The sequence below is a fragment of the Sphaeramia orbicularis genome, chromosome 10, assembly GCF_902148855.1.
Source record: "Sphaeramia orbicularis chromosome 10, fSphaOr1.1, whole genome shotgun sequence".
Taxonomy (NCBI): Eukaryota; Metazoa; Chordata; class Actinopteri; order Kurtiformes; family Apogonidae; genus Sphaeramia; species Sphaeramia orbicularis.
The window spans coordinates 4,687,675-4,705,756 of record NC_043966.1 but is presented as its reverse complement, the minus strand read 5'-3'; the positions used below and the strand labels follow the sequence as shown (position 1 = coordinate 4,705,756).

The following is an 18,082-nucleotide window of genomic DNA, read 5'->3' as shown; positions in this document are numbered from 1 at the left end:
TTGGTTGTTATTTGGTTGTTGTTCGGCTGTTGTTTGGTTGTTTGTTGTTCAGCTGTTGTTTGGTTGTTGTTTGGTTGTTTGTTGTTCAGCTGTTGTTTGGTTGTTATTTGGTTGTTGTTTGGTTGTTGTTTGGTTGTTTGTTTGTTGTTCAGCTGTTGTTTGGTTGTTGTTTGGTTGTTGTTTGGTTGTTGTTTGGTTGTTTGTTTGTTGTTCAGCTGTTGTTTGGTTGTTGTTTGGTTGTTTGTTGTTCAGCTGTTGTTTGGTTGTTGTTTGGTTGTTTGTTGTTCAGCTGTTGTTTGGTCATTATTTGGTTGTTGTTTGGTTGTTATTTGGTTGTTATTTGGTTGTTGTTTGGTTGTTCAGACAGACCAATAAAGGCTCCAGATTCAAAGAACTGGACTTTTCTGTCATTACTGGAGCGGTTCAGACTTTAAAGGGTTAAAGGTCACTGTTTCCACCCACTGTGGCTCTGTGTTTTTAAATCCACTTCATTTAGTCTGAGGAGGAAACGAACGACTGATTAAACTGTCAAACTTTTTATGGGAGTTTGTTTGTTTCTGCTTCTGTTTACAGATCTGGACAGACGAGCGCTGCCTCTGTTTGGTCCTCGGCTTTGGAATACGACACAGAACATTCTAGAACTACAGGACAAAATAATGACGTCATTCAGTCTGAACTGGAACTAATTAAGTTCATTAATGAGTTCAACTGTGTTAAAAACTGAACAGATGAAAGAGTTTTACTGAGATGGACTGAATAAAATAAAATAAAATAAAATAAAATAGACCTGAAAAGAATAGTATCGAACAGAGTAGAATAGAACAGAACAGAATAGAATAGATAGAACAGAATAGAATAGAATAGAATAGAACAGAAAAGAAAAGAATAGAATAGAACAGAATAGAACCGAATAGAATAGAATAAAACAGAATAGAATAGAACCAAATAGAATAGAACCAAATAGAAAAGAATAGAATAGAAAAGAATAGAATAAAATAAAATAAAACAGAATAGAACAGAACCAAATAGAATAGAATAGAATAAAATAGAATAAAACAGAATAAAATAAAATAAAACAGAATAGAATAGAATAGAACCAAATAGAATAGAATAGAATAAAATAGAAAAAAACAGAATAAAATAAAATAAAATAAAATAAAACAAAACAGAATAGAACAGAATAGAGTAGAACCAAATAGAATAGAATAGAATAGAATAGAATAGAATAGAATAGAATATGTTTCATAAAGTTTACATGGTCTTGTTCACGAGTGAGGGAAGGATGGAGCGTGAGATTGACAGACGGATCGGTGCAGCGTCTGCAGTGATGCAGTCGCTGTACCGGTCGGTTGTGGTAAAGAAGGAGCTGAGCCGAGAGGCGAAGCTCTCGATTTACCGGTCAATCTACGTTCCTACCCTCACCTATGGTCATGAGCTTTGGGTCATGACCGAAAGGACAAGATCCCGGATACAAGCGGTCGAAATGAGTTTCCTCCGTCGGGTGGCTGGGCGCACCCTTAGGGATAGGGTGAGGAGCTCAGTCACCAGGGAGGAGCTCGGAGTAGAGCCGCTGCTCCTCCGCGTCGAGAGGGGCCAGCTGAGGTGGCTCGGGCATCTGTTTCGGATGCCTCCTGGACGCCTCCCTGGGGAGGTGTTCCGGGCATGTCCCACCGGGAGGAGACCTCGGGGAAGACCCAGGACACGTTGGAGAGACTATGTCTCTCGGCTGGCCTGGGAACGCCTCGGGATCCCCCCGGAAGAGCTGGAGGAGGTGTCTGGGGAGAGGGAAGTCTGGGCATCCCTGCTTAGACTGTTACCCCCGCGACCCGGCCCCGGATAAGCGGAAGAGAATGGATGGATGGATGGAAGTTTACATGAACTGATGGGACATGTTATTCTCTAAATGACTTCCTGGTCACAGAAATAAAATGAGTTTGATATTTTTCACCGGAGAATGTTTACGAAAGCAACAAAATCAAGAAAAAAAACTACACAAAAGAGCTTTTTTTTCCCCAGAGGATAAACCTGTATTAAAGGGAAACCGACACATTTGTCTCTGTGTTAGTTGATGTGAATATTTAAGTGTCAAATATGTGGATGATAATTGGATCAGTTAATTAATGAGACTATCTCCTCCTGGACTGAAGCTGCTCTGTTTATTTTCATGTTTGTAGGGGATGTCGTGTCCGTTCTGCTCCTGGATCTCCTGGGGTTTCCTCCATTTTCTGCCTTTAATGGGTTTTTTGGGGAATTTTTCTTTCTGTGGACTCGGGGTCAAAGGTCACAGTGAAACGGCCTGGAGCAGAATGTCGGGCTGAGGAAATAAACCCCACCTGATTGGACAGATGTTTGTGGGAGCTTCGGTCTGTTTTCCACTGGATCAGGTTCCGTGTTTTCTGTAGATCTGGGGTCAAACACCGTCCTGCTGAGGTTCAGCGTGAACGACCGACTCTTCAGACGCGTTTCATGGGTTTCATCTCTTATCGAATCCTAAACTCTGTAAATAAAAGATGCTTTCACTGAACCTGGGCTGTTTCTGTTTGACCCGCGATGCCTTCAGGGACGGTGGTAAAGGAAGGCATCCATCAGACGAACCGGGACATTTATGACATCATCAGTGACAGATGAAGACGACAGCGCTTTAGTCAACTGGACTAAAACTGAAGGAAAACAATCAACTCATTTTCATTTAACACCTCCATCCATCAAATAATCGCTGTTACGGAACAAGTCACCGTCAAACTCCGCCCACTGTCCCTGTCCATCAGCATCTGTTCTATGTGGATCAGAACCAGTTGAATGTGTTCTATGTCAGGTTCTGTTCTACATTCCAGTCCTGGCTCTGTTCTATGTTCCAGTCCTGGTTCTGTTCTATGTTCCAGTCCTGTGGTCTGGATGCAGATCAATCTAACTCTAGAAGTGGGCGGGACTTTCACTGGAGGAGAACTCAACTCATCCAGTCACAGTCCATATCTGACTTCTATCAGTGATCAATAGGAACTAGACTGATATCTGGAACCATTTACATGTTCTAAAGCATCAACAGATGGACCAGTAGAAGGAACAGAACAGTTCGAAGATTTAAAACATTCAGCAAAAATTCAAAAATCAACATTTCAAAGATGACAGCAAAGACGACGGCGGACACGACATCTTCACAGTAACTCACAGTCGATCGGCCACTGAGATAAAAATACAAAAAAAACCCAAAACAGTCATGTGACCGTTGTTCATTCCAACACTAACCACATGGTGGCGTATTTATGCAGGTTCATGTAGATGAAGACTTTTCTGAAAACAATCTGGTGTGAACGATGTTAATATTGAAAACAGGAAGTAACAAGTGGTGCCAGGCACAACAAGCCCCGCCCCTCACACATATATCTTATTTTTGCATGGATCCAGGTGATGTCATCATGTGTGTGCTGATGTCATCATGTACGTGTGCTGATGTCATCATGTACGTGTGCTGATGTCATCATGTGTGTGTGCTGATGTCATCATGTGTGTGTGCTGATGTCATCATAGACAAAAACAGTACAGACACATGTCACACAGAGTATGTTCTGAGTGATTTATACTGTTGTGATGTACAACAGTAGTCACTAACGCCACTGCACACACAACAATGTCATTCACACACACACACACGTACACCCCCAGGAGAGTGTCCCCCCCCTCCCCCGTTCAGAACCTCTTCTCTAAATCCACTGTCATATTGGATCAGTACACAAAGCCCCAGCTTCGATATCCGCATCAGAATAGAAAAAGTCAGATCCTGCATCCTCTAGATTCAAACTATAGTTTTGCTTCTAAAATGTTAACAAACAAACAAACTAACTGAACCAAAAACAACACCCCTTGCCTCCCCTTTTTTTTTTTTTTTTTGGGGGGGGGGGGGGGGGGTCAGATGTTGTTGTTGTTTGGTGTAAATGTGATGCCCAGGTGAACCTCCACCTGCTCCTGTTCTACTCTGTTAACAGTTTGTTGTTGGATCGTCTGTAACTGATCCAAACCCTGACCCGGTTCAGACCCGTCCTGCCCCCCCGGTGCACCCGTCACCACACAGACATAGTGACATGATGTGGTATGTAGCGAGTCCACGGACGCCAACCCGTCTGAACCTGATCTAAACTCCAGCGGCTGCAGCAGACAGAGCTTCTATAAAAGACCCATGAGTTCTGAACAGAGAAGATCCAGACTCATTTTATTTCTCAAAATTAGGCTAAAGTTCAAATGCATTTAGAAGATTTTTTTAAAAATATGGTTTTATTCAGAGGATATTTTCCCTCCTCAGACCCAGGAAAGAAGAAGTTTGGGCTGTTTTTAATTACCTCCGCCAAGGAGGTTATGTTTTTGCCAGGGTTTGTTTGTCTGTTTGTTTGTTTGTTTGTTTGTCTGTCCATTAGTGTGCAACATAACTCAAAAAGTTACGGACAGATTTGGATGAAATTTTCAGGGTTTGTTGGAAATGGGATAAGGAAGAAATGATTAAATTTTGGTGGTGATCGGGGGTGGGGGGGCCCACGGGGGGGGGGGGGCACTGATCAGCCTTGGCGGAGGTCTGCGCTCTCCGAGTGCTTCTAGTTCAATAAGTGTCAGTATTAGAAACATCAGGATGCAGCAGTTTTTTTCAGATACATATTTTTTCTTTTTACTGAATGTCCTCTGTGGTGGACAGGCTTTTGGTCTGAATCTGTGGACCTGTTGTCCAGTGGTGGACAGTAAACCCATGTGTGGGTCTGTGGAGGTTCACTTTAGCAGATCCCAGGTCAGTCCACATTCTACAGCTCAGATGATCCTTTAGTTCATTGTATGTCTGAGGGTCTAAACAGAATGAACCCATGTGGTTTGGACTGTACGACCTTTAGAACCCTTTAGAACATGGGTGTCAAACTCATTTTAGTTCAGTTCCACATTCAGCCCAATATGATCTCCAGTGGGCCGGACCAGTAAAATAATACCAGTGAAAAAATAAAATTACATTATGATAATGTTTACATCTACAACATTTCCTTAACAATCTGAAAAACATTAACAACTTGAAATTTCTTCAGAAAAACAAGGGTAATTTTAACAATATTCTGCCTGACTTTATCATTTACACATGTGCATTACAACTTACATTACAATTACAAATAACAAAACATTTAGTAACAGGCAGAATATTGGTAAAATTACATTTACTTCTCTTAAGACATTTCACGTATTTCGTATTTGTTCAGGTTATTCACATTTTTTTGTTTGTTAATATAAACATTTTAATGTAATTTTATTTTTTACACTAAAACAAAGATCAAATCTGCAGTTGTCATTATTTATAGGTTATTATGGTAATATTTTCCTGGTCTGACCCAATTGAGATTGAATTGGTCTGTGTGTGGAACCTGAATTACAATGATTTTTACACCACTGATTGATAATTTCCTCAGTGTAATTCTTTCATTTCACAAATTCATCCTACTGGACTGGACCCTTTGGGGGGCTGGATTTGGCCCCCGGGCCACATGTTTGACACCTGTGCTTTAGAACGTCAGTTCAACTATGGGTCCATAAATGTGGACGTCAGGCATGAAAGGGTTAAGACAGCACAGATGCATCTGGATCAAACTGGATCAAACCAGATCAAAGTGGATCACACCGGTGCATTCATCGACCATAAACCAACACATGTGGAACCAAGGATGGACCGCATACACGACCTCATCTACAGGTTACAGTCACTCCTCACCTCCATCAGTCATTTTAGTCATTTCTAATCATTCAGGCCAAAGAATTAACAAATTAATCAATAAAATACTGAGCATTAACCCTTCGTTATCCACCACAGACGTCCTTTAACTCATAAAGGGTCTGGACAGTGTTGAATTAAAGTCAGAATGTTTTTCATACAGTTTGTTTTTAACGTTTTCTTTATTTCATCAACTTGATCCATAAACAAAAATACCAAATATTCAATAACTGTTACATTTCACCCTTTAAATGACAGGTTTAAAATGGAAACAAAACAGATATTTGATGCAAAAAACACAAAAAATGTTTTATCCAATATTCTACATATAAACTGTATAATTTATTTATTTATTTATTTGTTTATTTTTCCTTCTGTCATCTGTCAGTGATTCACACACACACTGGTTCATATTATTCTTTTTAGTTCAAGGTCAAATGTTAAATGTGTGCATTTTGTACTCACTTGGTAGAAGGGTGTTGGTGTAGGAATTTAACACAGTTTATTATGGGATGGATTTAGTGGATGGATCAGAATTTAAACAATCAGACAAAAATGAACAAGTGTTGAATTCAGACCAAAAAAAAAACTGAAAAATAATCTGTTCCGTTCAGTTCCGTTCCACAGGTGAACAGAACCCTGGTATGCTCCCCTGAACACTCATCTTTCATCAGTGTTCCTCAGATCCTCCTCGAGGATCAAAAGACTTCATTCAAAAACAGTGTCAGCATTAACGGCCTTTTAAAGCCTCTAAAGTAAAATTACATGGAATTACACAGAGATCTGCAGCAGCTGAAGCAGCAGAAGCAGCTGAAGCCTCCCAAAGTACAGGAAACACTGAGAGGTTTAAATTGGATCCAGATCAGGAGATAATCCTGAGAAAGGACTTTAAAAGACGCAAGAACTTCAAGGTCTGGACCAAAAACTAATGACTGGGTTCACTGAAGGCTCAGATACTGAAGCTGAACCCAGATACTGAAGCTGAACCACTGAAGGCTCAGATACTGAAGCTGAACCCAGATACTGAAGCTGAACCCAGATACTGAAGCTGAACCACTGAAAGCTCAGACACTGAAGCTGAACCCAGATACTGAAGCTGAACCACTGAAGGCTCAGATACTGAAGCTGAACCCAGATACTGAAGCTGAACCACTGAAAGCTCAGACACTGAAGCTGAACCCAGATACTGAAGCTGAACCACTGAAGGCTCAGATACTGAAGCTGAACCCAGATACTGAAGCTGAACCACTGAAGGCTGAGATACTGAAGGTGAACCCAGACACTGAAGCTGAACCACTGAAGGCTCAGACACTGAAGCTGAACCCAGATACTGAAGCTGAACCCATATATTGAAGCTGAACCACTGAAGGCTCAGATACTGAAGCTGAACCCAGACACTGAAGCTGAACCACTGAAGGCTCAAATACTGAAGCTGAACCCACATACTGAAGTTTGACAGGTTTGGACTAAATCAGGCACTAGAATGAACATCAGTAACAGATTTAGGATGGTGAACATCAACTGAAACTGGAACGAACTGAACAACAACAAGGACTGGGGTTTGGACCCAGGAGTTTTAGTTTGGGCTCTTTTTTTCTAAATCAGTCCAACTGCTTTTTAACACCTGTTTAACTCCATAAAGCAGTTCCACGGACAAAAAATAAATAAAATAAGTAACAAAATGAACAAAAATGAATACAATATTTACAAAATAATAAATAACAGGAAAAAATATGCAAAAAAAAAACCTAAAATAAGTAAAAAAAAAAAAAAAAAAAAAAAAAGAAAAGAAAAAGAATAAAATAAATAACCAGTATTGTAATTTGTTCTCAGTAGTTTTATTTTTGTCTCTTTTTTTCTAAATCAGTCCATCTGCTTTTCTCCACCTGTTTAACTCCATAAAACAGTTCCACGGATGAAACTCAGGAAAAAAAAGTAAATAAATAAATAAATGAATGAAAATCACCACAACACTGGAAACAACAGGAAAAACAACAACAACAAAAACTGTGGAGAAAAAAAAAGCCCAAAGTGTCTATTTTTATGGTGAGTCAGTCTCACTCACTGCTCTGGGTTTGACCCCCCATTCCACAGGGGGCGGGGCTTGAACTGAGCATGCTCAGATGTTCACAGATAGAACAAGATCTATTCTATCAGCAGGATTAGAAATGTAACTATTGAACAAACGGTTGAATTTATCTGAATATTTAAATAAATCCTCCATTCAGAAGGTGTCAGCGCTGATACATCAGAGGTTAAAGGGTTAAACCAGTGGAAACACTGGAAACGGACCAGTCCAGGAGCGTCCCCCTGGCCGTCCATCATCTGTCCGTCCACAGGAAACGGACCAGTCCAGGAGCGTCCCCCTGGCCGTCCATCATCTGTCCGTCCACAGGAAACGGACCAGTCCAGGAGCGTCCCCCTGGCCGTCCATCATCTGTCCGTCCACAGGCTGACGTTTATGAAAAGTCAACAGTGTTTGGGCTCAGACTCAGACTCTGGGCCTCTTTAAAGCGTCTGGATAAACAGCGGTCCAGTCCGGTCCAAATAAGTCCAACGGAGCCGGTTCCTGAGCCACGCCCCCACCGTTTAACCCCTCCACCAATAAGAGTCCAGTCTGTCCAGGAGACCGGGGGCTTAAAGCAGCACTAATGAGGCCCTGAAAACCTGGTCCAGGTCCAAGTCCAGGTTTAAGAACCAGCAGGGAACAGGAGAGAGAGAGATTTCAAATAAAAACAGAAGGAAACGACTGAAATCCAACAAACGCAGGTTTGAGTCCCAACAGAAGGAAGAAGAGAAGACAGCGCAGACCCCCAACACAGACCAGACTGAGGATCTGATCTGGATCTGGTCCTTTTACTGGTACCCACTGAATCAGTACCAGTAAAAGGTCTACGATTGAGGAGTGATTCACATCAAGTCAAACAGTTCCACATGTTGGTCCCTGAACGCATCCTGATGTGTGTGTGTGTGTGTGTGTGTGTGTGTGTGTGTGTGCGTGTGTGCGTGCGTGCGTGTGTGTGTGTGTGTGAGGGAGAGAGTGGAGGAGCCAGCACCTCCTCACCTACAGCACCTCCTCACCTACAGCACCTCCTCACCTACAGCAGCACCTCTTCACCTACAGCAGCACCTCTTCACCTACAGCACCTCCTCACCTACAGCAGCACCTCCTCACCTACAGCAGCACCTCTTCACCTACAGCAGCACCTCCTCACCTACAGCAGTACCTCTTCACCTACAGCAGCACCTCCTCACCTACAGCACCTCCTCACCTACAGCAGCACCTCTTCACCTACAGCAGCACCTCTTCACCTACAGCACCTCCTCACCTACAGCACCTCCTCACCTACAGCAGCACCTCTTCACCTACAGCACCTCCTCATCTACAGCAGCACCTCTTCACCTACAGCACCTCCTCACCTACAGCACCTCCTCACCTACAGCAGCACCTCTTCACCTACAGCAACTCCTCATCTACAGCAGCCTGCACCTCCTCACCTACAGCACCTCCTCACCTACAGCCCCTCCTTACCTACAGCACCTCCTCACCTACAGCCCCTCCTTACCTTCAGCAGCACCTCCTCCTGGATCAGCCCCCCCCCTGCTAATGGTGGACTCATGTGTAGAGGACCCCTTGTCTCTGGGGGACAGACCATTAAAATAAAGGTTTAATGGATGAAACAGAAACTGAGAAGACACACGTGTGCAGCAGGAGTTGGTTCATGAACGTTCAGAGGCAGAAAAGAAAATCGATGCCACGTCTGGTCCGTCAGAACAGAATCCACTTTGAGTAATGAAGCAGGTTTGAACAGAAACGACGGTGGAGTCGATAGGAAACGCTGAGAACGATCAACAAGCACCAGGGTTTGAATTAAAGCAGCACAGATGACCTTTGAACCCCCAGTGGGACCGATTCACTGGAGTTTAGAGAGAAATAAGAAGACGGAAAAGAGGGTTAAAAAGGATCAGTGTTAGTGTTTTACTATAATGACACAGAATATCATATTAAAAATAAACACAGCTGTTTGACCTGACCGACAGAAACATCAGTTAGAGGCTGAACTGGGTCTGAGGGAAAAAAATAAAACTCAATATTCTGATACGGTTTTATATTTATACTTATCACTCATTTTTTCTGCATTTTTTTTTACACTTTTTTCCTGTTTTTCTTAATGAACCTGATTCTTTTACATTTGTTCATGTTTTTAAAGTTTCCATTTTTAATACTTATTTACTTTTTTCTTCCGTCATGTTTGTTTGTGTTTATTGAAGTCACATTTTCAGTTTAAAAAAACTTAATTATGATGTTTAATGAAAGATTTTATCATTCAAATGGTTTGGACATTGGTCATTTCTGTTGTTATTAATGTCACAGTTATGTTTGTTGTTGTTGTCATTGTCAGGGTAACAGATGTTGTTTTGCGGTTTTAAACTCTTTTTAGTGGTCAGAACTTTTCCCACATCCACAGGCAGAACATCCACGTTTGACTTGGATCAAATATTTGTTTGAATCTGAACGTTGAGTCTGAAAAATGAAAAATGTTACATTAAGTAAAAACAACAACATGTTTCCGCCAAATAAAGACAAAAGTGCATCACGGTTCTAAACTCCACCTTGTTCTTCATCATCATCTTCATCATTTCTACCGACGTTAAAACAGCTGATTCAAACCTGTACCAGGTCTGTACAATCAGCCTCAGGATGACGGCGCAGACGCATCACCAACGCCACCGGTGCTGTGGACTCGTCTGAGTCTGATCAGAGGTGAAGGCATCCTGCATCATTCATGAGGAGACACTTTTACTTTGTCCCAGTTAAAGTCCACAGTGGGGGGGGTGGGGGGGGGGGCATGCCAAGGGGAACACCGTCCACCAAACTCAGGTGTGTGGACATAGGGGGTCATGTGACTAGAGGACGAAGAGGTCACGTGACCAGAGGACAAAGAGGGTCATGTGACCAGAGGACGTAGAGGTCATGAGGCCAGAGGACGAAGATGTCTGTCCTCCAGGACTCAGGACAGTAGTGGACTAAACCTGGACTAAACATTTGATCAACATCTGGTTTTAATTCATGTGAAAAAGGTCAAACTCATGAAGTTCAGGTTCCACATTCAGACTAGTATGATCTGGACTGGACTGGACCAGTGGACCGGACCAACTGGACCGGAACCAACTGGACCAGACCAGCTGGACTGGAACCAAAAAAGAACAAAAAGCCAACAAATGTGACCAAATTAAGCAAAAACAAGAAAAAACATGAAAACAAGAAAAAACATGCACAGAAATGAGAAAAATAAAGGAAAACCCCTGAGACACATTAATAACATGATGTTAAAATGGTATTTTTCCCGTGCAGAGGATGTGTTCAGGTCATGGAACACACAGTTTATAATCCTAAAAGAACACATTTGAATTCGTACTTTGGTCTTCCTCTCTGAACAGTTTGGAGTGTGTTTTTAAATGCGTTCTTGGATTTAATTGTCTGTGTTTCATTGTTCAGTTTGTTCCATAAGTTGATTTTTTTCACAGATCAAACCTTCAGATGCCTTCGTCCTGAATCTTTGGTTTATTAAAGTCTTCTAATCCTTTTCGATCGCACAGACTTTTCCTTTTTTCTAGTTTTTTCTGGGTGTTGTCTTTTAGGTTTGTAATAAACTGTCTTCTACCAGATGTTCATTTGTTTAGTTGATGAACTCATGGGTCTGTTGGATCTCTGTACCTTTTATCATACGTTTGCTCTTTTTTGTAGAATAATAACGATCAGCTGTTCATGTGTTTCCTCCAAACATCCACAAAATATGTCAGATATGGAACAATTAGATCAGATATATAGAGCAGAATTATTCAATAAACCCTTTATTTTATGGAAGATGGCACATGTTTGAGTGATCTTCATCCTCATATTTAAAACATTTACAACGTTCGCCACAGACGCGTCAGGGGTAAAGGGTTAATGAGCGTTAGTGGACAGAAACGACAAACGCTCGTGAAGGTGACTGAATTCACAACCTCCATTATGTTAGTCCTGACTGAGGCTGAAAACTGATGAAAACCCTGAACATTTAGTTTTAATGGACTCGAATCTGATGGAAGAGCAGGAGGATGAATAATGCAGCAGAACCGACGGAGACGGGACTGCAATGGAAGCTCCTCCTGCAGACTCCGCCCACTAAGAGCACACAGGAAGGAACGGTTCTGTTAATGCAGACTCCGCCCACTAAGAGCAGAACAGGAAGAGACACTTTCACAACAAACGCCCCTTTATGTGGGTGTTTGGGGGCAGTCATGGCTCAGGTGGTAGAGCAGGTCGTCCAATAACTGAAGGGTTGGCGGTTCGAATCCCGCTCTATCCTAGTCAGTCCGTTGTGTCCTTGGGCAAGACACTTCACCCTCCTTGCCTCCAGTGCCACTCACACTGGTGTATGAATGTTTGGTGGTGGTCAGCCACGCTTCTGTCAGTCTGCCCCCCCCCCCCCCAGGACAGCTGTGGATACAGATGTAGTTTACCACCACCAGAGGGAGGATGTGAGAGCGAATGAATAATGTAAAGTGCTTTGGGTGTCTAGAAAAAGCACTATATAAAATCTAATCCATCATTATTATTATTATTATTATTATTATTATTATTATTATTATTATTATTATTATTATTATTATTATTATTATGTCATCAGCCTGCTGCCGCCCCCCACTGGAGGAACTGTTGGGATGGGGGGTAGACGCAACAGACATTACCACTGAAGATGTGGGGGGGTACAGAAATTTACCACTGACATAACATGACACTTATACAAACTAACACCCCCCCATTTCGGTCTCAGCGCCCCCCTCTCAGCTTTCTCATTCCAAACACCACCCAATGGTTTCCCAGTGTCCCCTGGGGGGTGGTACCACCCCCATTCAGAAACACTGAGCTATCAGGATGTTTCAGCTAACGGGACAATTCAGCTAACGGGACGTTTCGGCTAACGGGACGTTTCAGCTAACGGGACGTTTCGGCTAACGGGACGTTTCGGCTAACGGGACGTTTCGGCTAACAGGATGTTTCAGCTAACAGGACTTTCCAGTCACCAATACTTTACTTGACTCAGGTTTAGACGTCCTCTTGCTGCATTTCCGTCCGTCTAGAACTCCTCCCCTGTGGCTGGTTGTCATAGCAACACAGCATCACAACAACAAAGCAGGAAATGTAAACACAGAGGAGCCAAAAATAAAACCCCTGAAACCACTTAAACCCCTTAAACCACTGAAAACACTGAAACCCCTTAAAAAATGTAACTGGTTAAAATGTCTGAAAACAGTAGAAACACAAGAGGAGGAAGACTGAATGAAAACAAAAGGAGGAAAGACGTTGGGAATGACCAGAGGATGGGAGAAGGCCTGAGCCCAAAGGTCTCCAGTAAATATTCAATCATCTCATGTCTGATTATTATTCATTCAGTTTTTTTCTCCTGTAGAAACCAGGCCAAACCCTGGTGGACGTTCAAACTTCTGTCCACTTGGACGTTTCCATCAATAATGGTCCATAAAGTGTGCGTCCACTCGCTGCCTGCTCAGCTTCACATCCGCCAAATGAAAATCCATCACGTATTTACATATTTTACATTTACATATTTGACCCAAATCACAGATGGTGGTTGAACCGAAACCCATAAACCTGCAGCCGAAGGAAATGACAAGAACTGTTCTGTATGGAAGCATCTGAGCACAGAAGAAACTACTGAAGCAGAACCACTGAAGCAGAACCAGAACCACAGAAGCAGAACCACTGAAGCAGAACCACAGAACCAGAACCACTGAAGCAGAACCACTGAAGCAGAACCAGAACCACTGAAGCAGAACCACAGAACCAGAACCACTGAAGCAGAACCACAGAACCAGAACCACAGAACCAGAACCACTGAAGCAGAACCAGAACCACAGAAGCAGAACCACTGAAGCAGAACCACAGAACCAGAACCAGAACCACAGAACCAGAACCAGAACCACTGAAGCAGAACCACAGAACCAGAACCACAGAACCAGAACCACTGAAGCAGAACCACAGAACCAGAACCACTGAAGCATATGTGGTCCTAAATCTGACTTGGACCACTTTATTACACAGACTGCAACACAAAGTACTTAACACAGTAATACTGATAAAACACACACACACACACACACACACACACACACACACACACACACACCTACACACACCTACACACACACACACACACACACACACACACACACACACCTACACACACACAGGCGTTGCAGTGGTTGGTTCTAAAATAAGAACAGTCTTCAAACAGAAGGAGCAGAGGAAGTGTTTGGAAAAACCAGAGGAAGGAGAAACACTCACAGCAGAAGGTAACTGAAATCAATAAATAATAAATAATAAAATAATCAATAAATAAGTAAAAAAATCAAATAAAATCAATAAGGAACAAAATAGAAGAATATGCCGGATAGAAAACAGATTAATACAAGTAAATGAGTAAACAGATACACAATAACTGAAATAAATACAAACTAAATAAAGAGATAAAGTTGAATTAAAAGAATAAAGATCAAGGTCTGGAGTTGGTTTTAAAAACATCACCCCTCTGTGGCCCTCAGACCTGAAGACGCTTAGACCTGAAGACCCTTAGACCCTCAGACCCTCAGACCCTCAGACCACATATCACTTCAGTTGTAAAATGCCTGTTCAATAAAAGTTTTTGATCATATTTGTAGTGTTTTGGTTCCAGTCAGTATTTAATTGTGATACTGAACAAAGGTCCAAACTGCTGTCCCCACCTGTCCCCCAGTCCCCCAGTCCCCCAGTCCCCCAGTCCCCACCTGGTCCCAGTTGTAGTTTTCCATCTGTGTTTCATTTCGGATCCATTCATGACGAGAACAGCATGAGTTTAAATGAACAGATGTTTTATGTCGTCAAACGCTTGGATTTGATTCTTTTATTTTGGTTTTTATTTATTCTTCTGCAGAGCACTTTGGTCCACAGCGGTGGTTTTACAAAGAAAGTGGGGGGGAGAGAGAAAGAGAGGAGAGAGAGAACGAGAGACAGAAAGAGAGAGAGAAAGCGAGAGAGAGAAATGGTGGGGGGGGGGGGCACTTCACTGTTCATCTTTCCCTTGTCAGTCCTCTTTGGAAATAAGCGTCTGTCAAATGCATAAATAATATAATATAATATAATATAATATAATATAATATACTTTGTGTAATGCAAAAGAAAGGCTGTTTCCGTTGAGTAATCTCAGTATTTTTAGTGCTAAATGTTCTGTGTGTCAGTTGCTCCATGTGTCATGTGACAGTAGTGGCTCAGGCCTGTTCATACATGTGTTAAACATGGACATCTGACACACGTGTCCCGGTACCACCGCTGGTTCTGGTCCAAACTGCAGACAGACCCATGGCAGCTGCAGTCGTTTCGACCTGACGGAGACGCTGGAACACCCACACCGTTCACCCTCCAGTTCAACTCAGAACTTTAACTCTGATCCTTTACAAACTATTAGAACAGGGCTGTCAAACATACGGTCTGGGGACCAGAACCGGCCGCTAAAGGCTCCGGTCCGGCCCACGGATGAATATGACCAATCCAAACACTACACTGAACATATGACCCACCGGTCAGCCCTGCTGTACTCTGAAGAGGGTCAGATCAGCAAAACACTAGCACTGATCTGAATGTTCAGTGGATTCGAATACAACATTAAAAACTAAAACAAGAAAATTTAACATGAGAAGAAAATGTATTCGAAAAGGAGCAGAATGAAGTCGAACTTCTATAGCCCCGCCCCCTTACCCCAGGTCACATCCCATAAGGAACGCAAAAAAATCCAACTCATATCAGACTGAACACAAACACAAAAATATCAAAAATAAACTCTGTCCCTTTAATAACAATAACACACATAAAAAACAGAAATAAACTCTGATATAATAACGATGCCACATGTTCATCTGTTTTCATGTAAAACTGTGAAATTACATGAAAATATTTACATTTATAATTAGGTGTGTATGAAAATATCGATTCTGCAATATAGCACAATATTTCACAAACTATGTCGATATTAAAAAGTGCTGTATTGATATGTTTAGGTATTTATTCAAATGCAGCTATTGTGGAGGTTCATTTATGTTTTTTGTTTTTCTTTTTTGTTTGTATTTGATTATTGTTTAATACTATTTATTAAATAATGGTTATTTGAATCATCCTAAAAGCACGTTTTACTGTCTGAGAGGCAGATGTTAGTTCCTTTGTTGGGATCGCAAAAAAATCCTGTTCTGATGTTAGTTCTGAACTAACAGAATCTGAACATTTGAACAGGATCTGAAACTGGAATGTCTGTAAAACAGAATTTCAGTTTGAACACAGGAACATTTTGTGATAGAACATCAGATCCTGTTGGGATCAAATAAAAATGTGTTTAGTATTTGTGCAGATTTTGGGTGTAATTCAATTCTCCAAGGAAATAATCATTTAAAAAAAAAAGAAACAAATGAAAAAATTGCCTTTTTAACAGTATCATGATAGTATTGTGATTTGTGTCGCATCACCAGATTCTTGCCGATACACAGCCCTATTTATAAACTATCCTTGAATAAAAAATATAAACCAGTATAATTGGACCAATATTCAGTCTGATCTTAAATGTGTGTGTTTGTGTCTGTACATTATCATGAACATAAATGATAAACCGGTTAAATATGAGTTCAATTACACAGATTTATATTTAGAAATGCTCAGGTGGTTCCTGTTTTTCCAGGATGGTTAGTAAATGGAACATGTTCATCATATAATTGGACTTAATGACACTGAAGATACTGGTTTGATGTGGCTGGTCTGACCCACATGAGGGGAAACTGGACTGAATGTGGACCCTGGACCAACATGGGTCTGACCCCCCTGGACGCGGACTCAGACTAAAACCCCAACAGTCCAACCATGGGCTTCAGGATCCGGATCCAACCCTGGACCTGAACCTTTGCTCAGACACATGGACCAGCTCAGCCTGGTCCATAAACGTTACATAACCGTCATAATCTGAGCCTTTGGACGGTCCGTGAACTACACACGACATACCGGGACTGAAGCAGCTGATGAAGGTCAGTGACGTCACAGCGTCTTTAAAAACACAGAGTTTAGGATGAAACTGAAGTGAAACAGACTCAGACATGAAACAGAACCGGCTCACAGTCCCGTCCAGAACTTTCCAGAGGGGGGTCAGTCCACTCCACGTCACGTGACCATCAATCCATCCACTCTGCAGCTTCAGTATTGACACATTGGTGATCGATCAGAGCAGCCCTGCAGCCACACACACACACACACACACACACACACACACACACACACACACACTTATGGAACAGTATGGACCTGATGCAAACCCACAGTGGCACACGTGGGTCTGGACCCACGAACCAACACTGACCCAAACCGACAAAGTGGGTCCAACTTTGGAAGCAGCGCGTGCGTCCTCACATATTCCACAAACCCACGTGAACCATGAAGCTCTGACACGGTCAGACCCACGCAGACATGACCCGCACACTGTGGAAGGTCACGGCACCTGGTCCACGGAGGTGAGCCCCGGTACTGCGGCGGAAACACGCGCACCGAAAACGGCCTGGAACTCACCATGTCACTGTGGACAGCCGGTCCGCCGAGCCCCGTCACGAACACTAATCCACACGGTCCACGGTCACATTGTCCTCCAGTCCCCGAGCGGCGGCGGCGTGGAACCAAACAGAGTCACGAGGAGAAGAGTCCGGATTCCACCGGAGACGCAGACCGGTCCGCGCGCAAGGAGCCGCGGGAGGGAGGCGCGCACGCGGAGCAGGGACACCGGGGGTCCGGGGAGCCGGTCCGTGGGTCTGAGACACAGACCCGGTCCTGGGGGGTGCAAGAGCCCCGGTCCGTGGATTTTAGACTGAGACCCGGTCTGTGGATCTGAGACACAGACCTGGTCCGTGGATCTGAGGGACCCGGTCCGTGGATGCGACACCGGCAGATGCAGACACGCGCAGCGCAGACCTGCCTGTGTGTGTCCGTGGATCGTCCGCGGACATGAACCCGCCGTGGACGGGGCTGCTCTGCTGTGGCCCCGCCCCCTCCACTGGATGTGATGAGTCCTCCTCCCTCTCTCTCCTGTCAGTCACCGGTTCAACTCCAGGCATTTGGCGCCATTCAGTCCAGTCTGAGTGGCATCTGTCCACGGAGGAGGAGGAGGAGGAGGAGGAAGGAGAGGGAGGAGGAGGAGGAGGAGGAGGAGGAGGAGGAGGAGGAGGAGGAGGAGGAGGAGGAGGAGGAGGAGGAAGGAGGATGATGAGGAGGAGGAGGAGAGGGAGGAG

The 18,082-nt window shown here is 43.2% G+C and overlaps 1 protein-coding gene across 1 annotated transcript in view; it reads right to left on the bottom strand.

Annotated features, from left to right (window-relative positions):
* The window catches only part of htr4 (5-hydroxytryptamine receptor 4), a 136,205-nt gene extending 118,401 nt beyond the window's left edge, over window positions 1–17,804 (bottom strand). The window contains exon 1 of the mRNA XM_030145418.1: window positions 17,370–17,804. The gene's annotated coding sequence lies outside the window, so the exon portion shown is untranslated. The remainder of the gene's footprint in view (window positions 1–17,369) is intronic.
* Between the last annotated feature and the right edge of the window lie 278 nt (window positions 17,805–18,082).